Source organism: Choloepus didactylus, chromosome 7, assembly GCF_015220235.1.
Source record: "Choloepus didactylus isolate mChoDid1 chromosome 7, mChoDid1.pri, whole genome shotgun sequence".
In the NCBI taxonomy this organism is placed as follows: domain Eukaryota; kingdom Metazoa; phylum Chordata; class Mammalia; order Pilosa; family Megalonychidae; genus Choloepus; species Choloepus didactylus.
In genome coordinates, this window is record NC_051313.1 from 20,534,885 (window position 1) to 20,548,739 (window position 13,855).

The 13,855-nt window shown below is 36.3% G+C and overlaps 1 pseudogene; it reads right to left on the bottom strand.

The window, feature by feature from the left end:
• Positions 1–10,322: 10,322 nt before the first annotated feature.
• LOC119540972 lies at positions 10,323–10,666 on the bottom strand (annotated as a pseudogene).
• Between the last annotated feature and the right edge of the window lie 3,189 nt (positions 10,667–13,855).

Here is a 13,855-nt window from a genome sequence, read left to right on the forward strand (position 1 = left end):
AAGGACAAGCAGAGTCCAGCCATGTGCCTTCCCAGCTGACAGAGGTGTTCCGGATACCATCGGCCATTCTTCAGTGAAGCTATCCTTTTCTTAATGGATGCTTTTATGGCCTTAGAACTGTAAATTTTTAACCTAATAAATCCCCTTTATAAAGGTCAGTCCATTTCTTGTAGTTTGCATAATGGCATCTCTAACAAACTGGAACAGCATAGATTATTCAGTCAGCAGATTTCTAACAAAGTAGACATAACACTCCAGTATATAAGGATGATCTTTTCAATGCTGCATCAATTAGATATCCATCTAAGAACATTGACCACCACCTTACTTCAAAAAAGTCTATTCAGGATGGATCATAAAAATACACTGGAACTACTAAAAGGTCTTCATGATCTTGGAGAAAGCAAAAATTAATTATTTCTCACAAGACTACAAGTCACCTGGGGTACTGGTGATCTATTTGAGACTCATGTAAGCATGACTCAGCTCCTTGGGATGAGTAGAATCTCATCCTACTCCTGAAACAACTGGCTGTTTTGGGCATGTCTTATTCATGGAGACAGCAAAGATGTATTATATTTTTTATACAGGACATAAAAGAGCACAAAGTGTAAATGAAATCAATTTTCTCTTGGATTATAGAAAAATTAAAAACATCTTTTCATCTTTTAAAGTTGTGAAGAGGCTAATATGTGAATTGGAGAAGAAATTTATGGTAGATATAGCCAAATAAAGAAGTTGTATGCAGAATATGTAAAGAATTTGTAACAAAGAATAAGAAAAGACAGTGTAGCAGAAAATTGGGCAAGGCTTTGAATAGCCTTTCAAAAGAGAGCATCCAATGGCTACTAAACATAGGAAAAGTTGATCAAATTAATTAGTTATCAGGAATTACAAATTAAAACTTTACTATGATAGCACTATACATCTACTAGATTGTAAGGAAAAAGGCATAAAATATAAAGTGTTTTGATTTTGTGAGGTAAATGAATCTTCCAGAACTGCTTTTGATGGTATATATTGGTACAAACACTCTGACAAACTCTTTGGCAGCATTAACTCAAGCTTATCAAATACCTAACATTATTGGACGTTTCTATCCCAACAGATTATATCCAACTGAAATGCCTACCTCTGTCCACCAGAAAAAATGTATAAGAATGTATCTTGCCATACTATTCATAATAGGCAAAAATTGGAAATGTTCCAAATGACAATCAACAGTTCAATGGATAAACTATGGTATACATAATCAATGAAATACTTTATAGCTAATCAAATAAATATGACAGCATGTATGAATCTACAAACAAAATATTCAGCCAAGGAAGTCAAAACCAAAGTAGTAAATTCCATTAATATAAAATTCGAAAATAGAAAAACTAATCTATGATGTTAGAATTCAGAGTAGTGGTTTCTCTAAGCTAGAGAGGAGTATTGGAAGGAAATATGACAGGCATGAGGGGGAACGGGCTGGAGTGCTAATCTGCTTTTCTGAACTGGGTGGCTATTAAACCAGCATGTAATTTTGTGAGTTTCAAAGATTTGTATATTAATGATTTGTGCATATTTTTCCATGTATGATCTACTTTGATAAAAATTTTATGAAAAATAATCAGTTGAACAAAATAAAGCCCAAATTTAGCTGTAAACTTATATATAGAACTGATATGACATTTCAATTCATCGAGTAAAGGGTGATTTGTGAAACAAATGTTGCTGAAATACTTGATTTTCTATGTGGCAGGAAAATGTAATAGACCCTTTTCTCAAATAATTACCAAAATTTCCAGATATGTTAAAACCATATGGAAAAAAACATATAGGAAGGGGGGCAAGATGGCAGCATCAAGAGGAGTGGAATTTAGTTAGTACCCTGGAACACCTAATAAACAACAAGGAACAACTAGTAAATAATCTGGAATGACTGCTGGGGGACAACTGTGACTGTCCACACTTTGAACACCAACCAGGATTGGGAAGAATGCCTGAAACTGCAGCATAGAATCTGTAAGTAAAAACTGCAGAACCATGCTGAGAGCCCCCTCCCCCCATGGAAGGCTAAGCTGCAGAACTTCACTGTGGCAGAAACCAGCAACACTCTCTGAGTGAGCAACTATAGCTCAGCTAAGCTCCAAATGGGGATTTAATTAACAATTGTGAACTGCTGAATACAAGCTACAAACCCCCAACAAGCAGACAGAGGCTTTTAGAGATGACTGACCTTAAAGAACCAGAAGACTCATCTGTCCCGGAGGGGTAGCCCAGAAGACCAGGTGTTACCTCTGCCTGATGACTGAAACTTGGGAACCCTGTGCTAGCTCCAAAAGGGGACTGTCTATTCCTTTTTCTCTCTTCAACCTGAGGAGAAATCCTCAGCCATTTTCAATTCACTGAGCTCTGACCCAGACAGGGGTAGAGAAAACAGAGTCAGAGAGACTATTCAAATGCAGATGATAACTCCCTAGGGGTTGTATATTCCCTGAGAGTAAGGAGGTGGGGCCAAGCTTTTCTTTCATAACCAGACCCCAGAGCCTGAGGGAAAACAGTCAAAACAGAAAATGAAGGGGCCACACCTGCTTACACCAGTCAGAAGGGACAGGCTGAGAGGTGTCACTTGCCGGGCAGATTAGGAAAAGCACAGCAACTAGAGACCTCACAGGAAAGCCTGCCATTCTTCTAAGATACACCCTGAATATAACCCCATTCTGAGACCTGAACCTGTGCTGGTCTGGGAAAATCTGATTGGGGTAACCAAGGATACCAGAGGCCTAGACAACAGAAAACTACAATCTATACCAGGAAAAACAAAGATATGGCCCAGTCAAAGGAACAAACTTACACCTCAATCAAGATACAGTTGAGATATTGTTTCACTTTAATGAAACAATCTATTAAGGACTTTCAAAAAATATGCTAAATCAGAACAAAAACCAAATCAATGGGTTCAGGGAAGATACAACAAAAGAGATGAAGGCTATGAAAACATTGGGTAAACATAATGTAGAAATCAAATGTTTGGAAAAGAAACTGGCAGAATCTATGGAAATGAAAGGCACAACACAAGAGATGAAAAACACAATGGAGACATAAAACAGCGGATCTCAAGAGGCAGAAGAAAACACTCAGGAACTGGAGAGCAAGATACCTGAAATCCTACATGCAAAAGAACAGATAGGGAAAAGAATGGAAAAATATGAGCAACATCTCAGGGAACAGAATGATAACATGAAGTGCATGAATGTACATGTCATGGGTGTCCCAGAAGGAGAAGAGAAGGGAGAAGGGGCAGAAGCAATAATAGAGGAAATAATCAATGAAAAATTTCCATCTCTTTTGAAATTCATAAAACTACAAATCCAAGAAGCACAGTGTACCCCAAACAGAATAGATTAGAATAGACCTATGCCAAGACACTTAATAATCACATTATCAAACATCGAAGACAATGAGGGAATTCTGAAAGCAGCAAGAGAAAAGTGATCCATGACATACAAAGGAACCTTGTTAAGACTGTGTGTGGATTTCTCAGTAGAAACCATGGAGGCAAGAAGGAAGTAGAGTGATATATTTAAGATACTGGAAGAGAAAAATCACCAACCAAGAATCCTATATCTGGCAAAGCTGTCCTTCAAATATGAGGGAGAGTTTAAAAATATTCTCTGACAAACAGACAAAAAGAGAGTTTGTGAACAAGATACCTGCTCTACAGGAAATACTAAAGGGAGCACTACAGACAGATAGGAAAAGATAGGAGTGAGAGGTTTGGAACACAATTTTGGGTGATGGTAGCACAGCAATATAAGTACACTGAACAAAGATGACTGTGAGTATGGTTGAAAGAGAAAGGTTAGGGGCTTGTGGGACACCAGAAGGAAAGAGGAAAGATAAAAACTGGGTCTGTACAACTCAGTGAAAACTAGAGTCTCAACAATTGTGATAAAATGTACAAATATTTTTTTACTTGAAGGAGAACAAATGAATGTCAACCTTGCAGGGTATTAACAATAGGGTGGTATTGGGGAAAAATACAATCAATGCAAACTGGAGACTATAGTTAACAGAAACTTTGTATTATGCTTCCTTTAATGTAACAAAGGCGATATACCAAAGCTAAATGCATATAAGAGGGGGTATAAGGGAGGGGTATGGGACTCTTGGCATTGGTGATGTTGCCTGACTCTTTTATTCTATTTTAGTTTAATTCTATCTTTCCCTTCATTGCTTTTTAACTGTCATGTTTTCTTTTTCTTTTACTTTTTTCTTTTTTCTATCTACCTTCTTTGACTCTTCCTCCTTTGTGGAAGCAATGAAGATGTCCTTATATAGATAGTGGTGATACTGATGAATACATAAATATGTGACTACACAGGGAACAATCGATTGTTTACTCAGGACAGAAAGTATAGTGGGTGAACAAAATTGTCTTAAAAAAAACAGGTTGATGAAGAAATCTTGAGGGTACTACATTGAGTGAAGTAAGTCAGACACATAAGGTAAAAAATTGCATGGTCTCACTGATATGAACTAATTATAATATGTAAACACATAGACATGAAATATAAGTTATCAGGATATAGAATGAAGCTAAAGAATGGGGAGTATTTGCTTATTATGAACAGAAAGTTCAAATAGGTTTAACCTAATGTTTGGAAGTGCACAGAGGTGATAACAGCTTGTTGTGAGAATGACTCACAGTGCTGAATGGTGTGTGAATGTGGTGGAAAGGGGAAGCTCAGAGTCAAGTATGTCACCAGAAGGAAAGTTGGAGCTTAAAAGATGGGAATGTATAAAACAATGAATCTTGTGGTGGACAATGTCCATGATTAACTGTACAAATATTAGAAATCTCTTTCATGAACTAGAACATATGTACGACAATGTAACTAGAAGTTAATAATAGAGGGATATATAGCGAAAAATATACCATTGCAAATTATGTACTACAGTTAACAGTATTATAACATTCTTTCATCAACAAGAACAAATATACTATACCAATACTATGAGTCAATAATGGAGGGGGTGGTGGTTAAAGGTATGTTAGGAATTGAATTTTCCTTTTTTGTCTTTATTTCTTTTCTGGAGTAATGAAAATATTGTAAAAATTGGAAAAAAGTTAATTGTGATGGATGCACAGCTTATGATGGTACCTTGGGAAATTGACTGTTCACTTTGGATCTTTGGATAATTGTACGGTATGTGAACAATCTCAATAAAATTAAATTAAAAAAACAAAAACAAGCAAACAAAAAAACCATGTGGTAAAATATAAAACAAATGATTAGAAAACCATCTAGGCGAAGTTCTATATATTCTTTTTTCATTCCTATGAAGTCCACTCATTCTTTTTTTTTTAAGAATGAATTACAAATTAAGGCACTCCTACACTGAGTCCATGGAATTCCCCATGTGTAATATTTTTGGCTTTCTTCTCAGAAGGGTAGATGAGGAATCTTCACTTCTACTAGATTTATATTGTGAGTTCTCTCATATGATATATCATCAATCTAATAAGGTCTTGCTGCATAGATGATATTCATACAGATTCTCTCCTCTATGAACTGCCTTATATTAACTGAAATAATACAGATAGCTAAAGGCACTACCATATAGATTACAAATGGTTTCTTCAGTATTTGAGTTCTCTGTTGTGTTTAAAGGTTAAAGCTATGGCTGAAGTCACTTCCATATTTGAAATATGTGTAGTGTGAGTTCTCTCATTCCATCTAAGATCAGAATATTGAACTGAAAGCTTTCCCCCATTGATGACACTCAGGTTCTCTCAAGTTTGAATAACTTCTTGTTGTCAAAGGATAGAAAAATTAAGGTTTTCTAATATAGATAACATTTTTATGGTTTCTTTCCATGGTGCATTCTCTCATGTTGCCTGAGGACAGAACTTTGAGTGAAAGCTTTCCCACATAGATGACATTCATGGGGTTTCTCTCCAGGGTGAGTTCAACCATGTCATCTGAGGGCAGAGCACTGAATGAAGGCTTTGTCATATGAATGAGATGCATAGGGTTTCTCTCCATTATGTTTTCTCTCATGTCATCTGAGACAAGAATATTGACTGAAGGTTTTCACACATAGGTGGCATTCATGGGGTATCTCTCCTGTGTGAGTTCCCTCAGATCATCTAAGGTAAGGAAATCTAATGAAAGTTTTCCCACATAGAAGACATTCATATGGTTTATCTCCTTTCTGAGTTCCATTGTATTGTCTGTGGACAGAGCTTTCAATAAAGGTTTTAGAACTTCAGTGGCATTCACATTATTTAATTTCTAGTGTGAATCTCTTTATGTTGATTAAAAGATGACTGGTCACTGAGGACTTTTCTAAGTGGTTTGCTTAAATACAGTTTCTTTCTCATGGGAATTAATGCATGTAAAATCACTGTGGATCTGAGAGTGGAATCTTCTGCCAAATAATTACATGTAAAGGAATTCTTTTGTGTGTGACAAATCAATGGCATGATGTTAGAATTGTCTTCCTGCAGGTAAGTTGCATGAATATCATTTCTTGCTGCTTTTTACAAGACTCCGGCTTTTGGAGAAATCCTATTCCTTTTCTCCACACTTCTTCTCCTTATGCCAACTGGGAAAGCACATCTGATTTGCAGACCTGACATCGCACCAGGACCAGATGATTGATATTCTCCAGCATCACTTTTCTGAACAGTTTTCTCTAGAATGTGTCTAGCAATGCCCACTCTTCCTGGGGGAAGTCAACAGCTACATCTTTGATCATCATTAACTACTGGTATTAGCAGGTGGGTGCTGCCAGCACACTTCTGCTCTGCCTTTCCTCCCCCATGGAGAAGAGCCATGTGGGCCCACACTGGCCTGTGGCTGCTGCTGCACCTCTGGAGGACCATCTGTGCCCCAGGCCAGGCCAGTGACCCGCGCCCACCAGCTGAGAGGCAGCCCAAGAGCACCACAGACTCACAGTTGGAGAGCTATGGTCTCACCACCTTAAGTTCATCGCAACTGCCTTATGTGCCACAGGCTGCTGCTGCCTTGTGGTCTCACGGGATCTGGGCCTCTGTATATTCTTGAGGTATAAGACATTATTTATACCTAGGACAATACTTAGATGTCATAAAGAGAAAAGCGGATATATTTGATTACAACTAATTGTTATGTTACTTGGCAAAAGTTAACCAGGCACAGTCAAAAGAAAAATGGAAGACATGAGAAAAAAATAAAACATTGTCCACACAGAGGAAAAACAAAATAAAAATAGCATACAGAGAGATATGACAACTTAATAAGATCAATAAAATCTGAAAAAAAAGAAACAGAAAAATCACAAAAGATGAGAGGAAAGTATCTAATAAACTAAGAAAATTATTCAACCTTATTTGTAGTCAGGGTAATATAAATTATAAAAAGGCAAGAAATGGGTGCTATTTTCTATCCATCTATCATATTTTCCAACTGGGCAACAATACAGTTAATTCATAAATGAGGAAATGTGAATTGTAAACACATGCATGAAAACGTCCAAACACAATAATAGGGAATGAAAATTAACAAAGCCCAAGGAAGTACCATTGATTCACCTTTAGATTGGCAGAAGGTAAAAGAAAAAGCAACATCTGTGGAAAAATTTATAGATACACTACTTGCATGTAATTTGCTTATGGATTGTGAATTGCTACAACATTGTTTGAAATTATTCTTGTAAAATACGAGTATTATTAAAATCTGACATAAACTCTTCTACTTATCAAGTCTGAAGTGGAATTCATTCTATAGTCTGTAAAACTCTCATAGGAAAACTTACATGAATGATTTTTTGAGACACTATTTGTAGTGACAAAAACTCAATATAGCATTTTTTTTACTATCCATCACCAATAGCATAAATAATAACATATATTAAAAGAAAATTGACATTCCAGGAATGTATGGCAGAGTATTTTTTATTTGTGTGCAATATACATAATTTTATTTGTGTGTACTATACATAATTTTATCTGTGTGCAAACTACATAATGAATATACATATAATATGTATATTCATATATACATATACAAACATGTACAAAACAGAAACATGGTCTGATATATTAAATGATCAATCTTTGTGGTGAATAATATTACTACTTTAAATTATTATACCATATCCTACTACTAGCAGTACTACTTTTCAATCAATCCTTAATTAAAATAATTAAATCAGGCAAGTCTATATGAGCTAAGCCTACTGCACTGTAGATGATGAATTAGTGGAGGTGACTATTTATGAAGTGAGAATGAGTGGACAGATCTTTCTTATCTTTGTGTCCAAAGAGTGATCAAATCTGTATATCCTCCTGACAAATAATCATCTTTGGTAAGTTTTTTGTCTCTTGAATGACATGTACTCACAGTGATAACCACCCTTGGAAATTAGAAGTTAGAAAAACCTATTCCTGCTGTATTGCAAACTCTTCTTCAGTACACAATCTGGCCTCATGGGGAGTTTCCTATTTCAGACTGATGGAGAAAGAAGAAAGGAAAGAAAAAAATGATTCAGTTAATTGAGAGTTCTACCTGTTACGCTGACACCAGTCAATCCTCAGGAGTAGACCAGAGGGGAAATAGGGATAGGGAATATTCCCAGTGGAAAGAATTTTAAATAATGTACCTGTTTTTTTCACTTTGTTTGGAAGAGATGACAGAGGTACAGATCTACACTGCATAATGTTCATTGGGCAGAGATGTAGAAGGACGCATACAGTGTTGGTGACATGGTAGAGTTAAGCAGAGTCTAAGAAACTTAAGTTTCCTCTAACTAAAGTTGATCTGGCTAAATCCCTGATGAGGGCACAACCTGCAAATAGCAGGAAACAACTCTGTGCACCCAACATTTCAACACTCCCTGGGGCTACTAGTACCCTCCCTTAGAATAGGTCGATTGTAATGTATTCTTTCCATCATGGAAGGAGTGAAAATTTGTTCTCACTGGAATAGAACCAGAGTCCGGATGTGCATTTGCTTTCCCTATTTCAAATCTCTGACAATACAGCCTTTGAGGACTTTCTGAATACTTTAATTCTTTTTTGTATTCCATGTCACATTGCTTTGTATCAAGAAATTCATTTTACAAAAAAAAAAAAAAAACCTGTCCAAGATATTCACTGTTTTTTCCATATACCCTCACTAGAAGCAGCAGACATGATAGAACAATAAAAGAGCTTACATCTCAGTTAAACACTGTATTGTATAGTTGGGTGATTTCTATAAAATATAGAATATATTCTGACCCAGTGTCTAATAAATGGTGACTTGTTTCCATCATTAGAATTCTTGACCTGGGAACGGATAGGTGGAAATGGCAGTGGTAACACTTACCTTTTCCTCTGATGGACTACATGCCCATTTTTCTATTTTCAAGACTGATTTTGTTCCTTGCTGGTTTAAATGCCTTGGTTCTTAGGAAACATGAAACTATTTTATTGAATCAGAAGAAGGACTTTATGCTGCTGTTTGGGGCTCTTACTATCATGGAATCACCAGACAAAGAAGGGGATTGCTTTCTCTCTATGGTGACTGACATTGATAATTCAAGGGAGATAAGATTGTTGCCATACATAGGCAGTGAAGAGAATATTTTGGCTTTCTACTAGATTCTCTGGGCATCATATTAACACTTCTATGACTAGTGTAAAAAACAAACAAACAAAAATGGAAGTCTGCCACAAATTCTTAAGGGCAGAACTACTGCAATTCAGACACTTGCAGACTGAAAAAGGTTTATGTTACTCCAAACAAACAAAAACCAAGACCAGAAATGTGAATGAATTTGGAAAAGCATATAATTCCTTCATGACCAGTTGCAATAATGGCTACTATTGAAGCAATGCATAGTTTATTCCTTGGTTGATTATTTATATATTTGTGTATTTTAAATGGTTTCTTTCCCACTTCCCTCAGTTGTAAATTCTCCTGGAAAGTTTACTGTTTTGTTGTAGGATGCCAACACATTTGATTGAACAAGAAGAGGAACGGTCTTTTCCCAGACAAGGAGAAATAAAGTGAGTAACAAAACTTTGGCTCCTCACTTTCTAAAGAAAGGAAATGCCTCCTTTCATTTGTAAGAGGGATAGTGCCGTCAGGTTTGTTGGAAGCATGATGTTGCTGCTATGGTTGGCATTTGAAAGGCTAAGTAGATCATATCCTTAAGCCTCTTGCCACAAGCATCAAAGCATTTCAGAGCTCTTTCCTTTGTGAAGATTGGTTTTAAGTAGCGAGTTGTTCTTCTCTGCGGTTCATTCCCGTGCCTGAGATTTGCAATAATGTCGGACGAGTTTACCATCGCTGCCAAAACACTCATAGAGCGTTCCAACTTCCTGGTCTGGGAAGGGACAAAGAACTGATTCATATAAGTAAACAACTGTTCTGAGGCCACAAGGTCAAGGAACTTTTTGAGGAAGTCAGTGAGTCCTTGGATGGTTCAGGTTCCACTTTGTTTTCATGATGGGGGTGTCTCCCACAGCCTTAGCAAAACGTCACTTTTTAATTCGTGTCCCGGACAGGTTCTTCCACCCCCAGGGAGACTGCAGTCGAAGAAGGGGGCTCTGGAGTAGCTGTCTCCGGGGAGACCTCCGCAGGTCCTTCACCTCCAGCAGCAGCTGAGGCAGGAACTGCAGCACAGACTCAGAATCTTCCTCCATCTTGTTTCATGGGAGTTGAAGACGGAAGTGGCAGCTTTATTTGTATTTTTGAATCAGAAATTCAAAAACTCAAAACAGAAATGTTTAAAAAAAGGAAGATATAAATTTTAAATGGACTTCACTTAGGAAAAAAATTGAAGGAATATAATCAAGGGAGAAGACATATAACTGAAAATATAAGGGACACTGAAGTAAGACCTGAAAATGATCTTTTCCATCTGTAAATTGATAAAAAGCCTTAGACTGACTGGTATAAAGCTGACATAAAAATAATTGATATTTGTTTAATGTCAATCCCTGAACAATAAAAACCATGACACAGGAGTAATATTTTTGAATCTTAATCCAAAATGTTTTTCTGGTAATAAAGACATGAATCTGCATGCTGAAAGGGTCCCTGAAGTAACTTCAACATTTGACCCAAAGTGGTCATTTTTATGATATATCCTATTAAAACTATTAGATACTGAAGAAAATTGAAAATAAAACATTCTTCAGGGCTGTAGGAAAAGCCCAGTCATTTAGAAAGGAATGAAAACCAGTTTGGCTTCAAATTTATGAAGAGAAATGTAGCATATAGTGCAGGGATAGTGTAGTACTTTCAAGAAACTTACTAGAAGAAGGTGTGGGCATTGAACTGTTCTTCAAATCACAGGGTTACAGAAAAACAGTTTGAACATGTAAGAATTCAGGGGATAAAATGCTCAGAAGCCTTTTCTGAGGCATTGTCTATAGTACAAATCTCACCTGATCAGGAACCTAATGGGGAAATTGTCAGAAAGACTGATGGTGAACACTAAATGTATTGAATTATATATTATATGTAAATTAAAAAGATGAGAAGTGAAGAATTGATTCGATGTATATTCTGACACATCATTATTACAACTAAAGAAAATGAGCCAAACGATAAAAAAACACAAAAATCAAAACTGAGAGTGGAAAATGGATAAAACACATTAATCATCACATAGTTGGAGTCAAATGGTATCATTTAAAACTGACAAACCAAATAAAAAAGGTTAAGTTAGAGAAAGGGACACTAAAGAAATTAAAAACTTATTTTATGCATGTAACCACTTGAACAAAAATGCAAATCTTCTAAATACTAGAAGATATATGTAAAAAGTTGTGAGAGACAGAAGGAGACATTCCAAGAGAAAGAATATGACAGAGTTAAGAACAAACATATGGTGAATATCAATAATTGTTAGTGGACTTAACTCACTTATAAATGAGAAAAGTTTTTCAAAGGAACCCGAAAATCTAACTCTGTGTTGCATGCAATAGAAACAACTGAACTACCAATGCATCCCAAGAGGTTTCTAACTTGGTGTAGCAAACTGGATTGTCTCTTCTTTACCTATTCTTATGAACAGATGGTCGTCAAGACCACCACCCTTTTTGAATGAACAATAATATGAGGTTTATCTATATAAAGTTGCAATATTTAATATATTTATGACATCTCATAATTTTCAATGTGATTTCATTCATTTGGCAACTGTTCATATAGCACCTGTTAAAATGCCAGACACTGGGATATGTAATGAGTAGAGAAATGAATAAATATGTTTCTTACTTGTAAGAAAAAAAAAAATTCCAGATTAAAAAAAAGAAACAATCCGAAAATAGACTCATCTGTATTTAAAAAAAAAAAAAAAAAAAAGTCTAAGATAAATGTGCTACTTTAAATCAATGGGGAAAAGGAGACATTATTAAATTTATGGCATTGGGCCCATTGACTAAACATTTGAAAGAAAAAATAAAGAAATTTATACCAAATAAATTTCATCAACTCTATTTAGCCATTCAATTTCTGGTAATGTACTTTAAAGATGTAAAAACACTCATATTAAAGGTTACACAAGAATGCTTTTGCAGCAGCTTTATTGAATAAATGAAATGAAATAAAAAATCAGTACAATGATGAATAAATGATACGTAGATTTATGGAATCTTATATAGTTATTTGAGAAATGAACTAAAACAGATAGATCTAAAAAGGGGAAGGCTATGTTTACAAATAAAGTAGTGACAATAAACCAAGTGTCAGAGTGATGTGAATGATATGATATAATTTAACAGCAACAATAAAATACCCAAACAGCATGTGTGTATGAACACAAAGAATGTCACACAAAATTGTTGTAATTAAGTAGCTCTAATTTTGGGAGTGTGAGGAATGGGAAGAAGAGTTTATTCCATTTTCATTATCCATTTTGATAAATATAATCAGAAAGAGCTCCTGGGTTTTCTCAAAACCAACACACAAGTTAAATTGCCTAACCCATGTCCTACTTTATACCCACTGAGGCTGCCAACCAGTTAGTCAATCAAGCTTCTAGTTAGTTATATCTAGCCCAATACAAAGTGAAGACCCAATTACCTAAAGCCACCCCTATAAGACTAACAAATCTACATACAATAACTAGGGAGTGATGTCATCAACATGGCAATGTAAACAGCTACTGAAAACTCCTTTCCAGAGATTCAATGAAAAAAGGAAAATTCTGTGTTGTTTGAAACTCTGGAGGAGGATACCAACTGGAGAAGGACCCTGCATCTGAATTGAAGAAAGCAAAGAAATACTTGCTAGGAATCTTCCGTCCCAGAGCAGCTGGTCCTCTCTCCTCACCCTCACTTGGGCTTAGTGTTGGAAAGGCACAGAATCAGCAGATGGGAACTCTCTCACCAGGGATACAGATTTTAAAATTTTTCATGGCAGTGAGACATATCCCCACTGCTTGAAGAACCAGCAGACAGGGGAGGAGATTTCAAGACCCAGGTCAGTAAGGCACAAAGAGACAGAAAATGTGGGCAGAGACTGTGTTTCCAGCCTTTGATCTGAAAGCCCTTCTCCCACCCTTAGGGAACAGCAGCCAGCAGCCCTTTCCTTGCCTTGGGGGTGTCAGGAGTACTGGGTGAGATGAGGCAGTAGTCTGCCACAGGGATAACCACACATTGAGCCAGATTTTGGCTGGCAAATTGAGGGCATAGGAATCCCATGGTTTCAGCTCAACTGTGTAGATGCAGTCTGTGCTTGGATGCAAAGCAGCCTATGAGGACAATTAAATTACTGAAGAGCACGAACTACTGGACAGTCTGGAAAGTGCAAGGGAAAAAAAACCCTTTTAAAAACATGCTTCAGACCCTTTATTAGGACTAGAGGAATTGGTATACATGCCT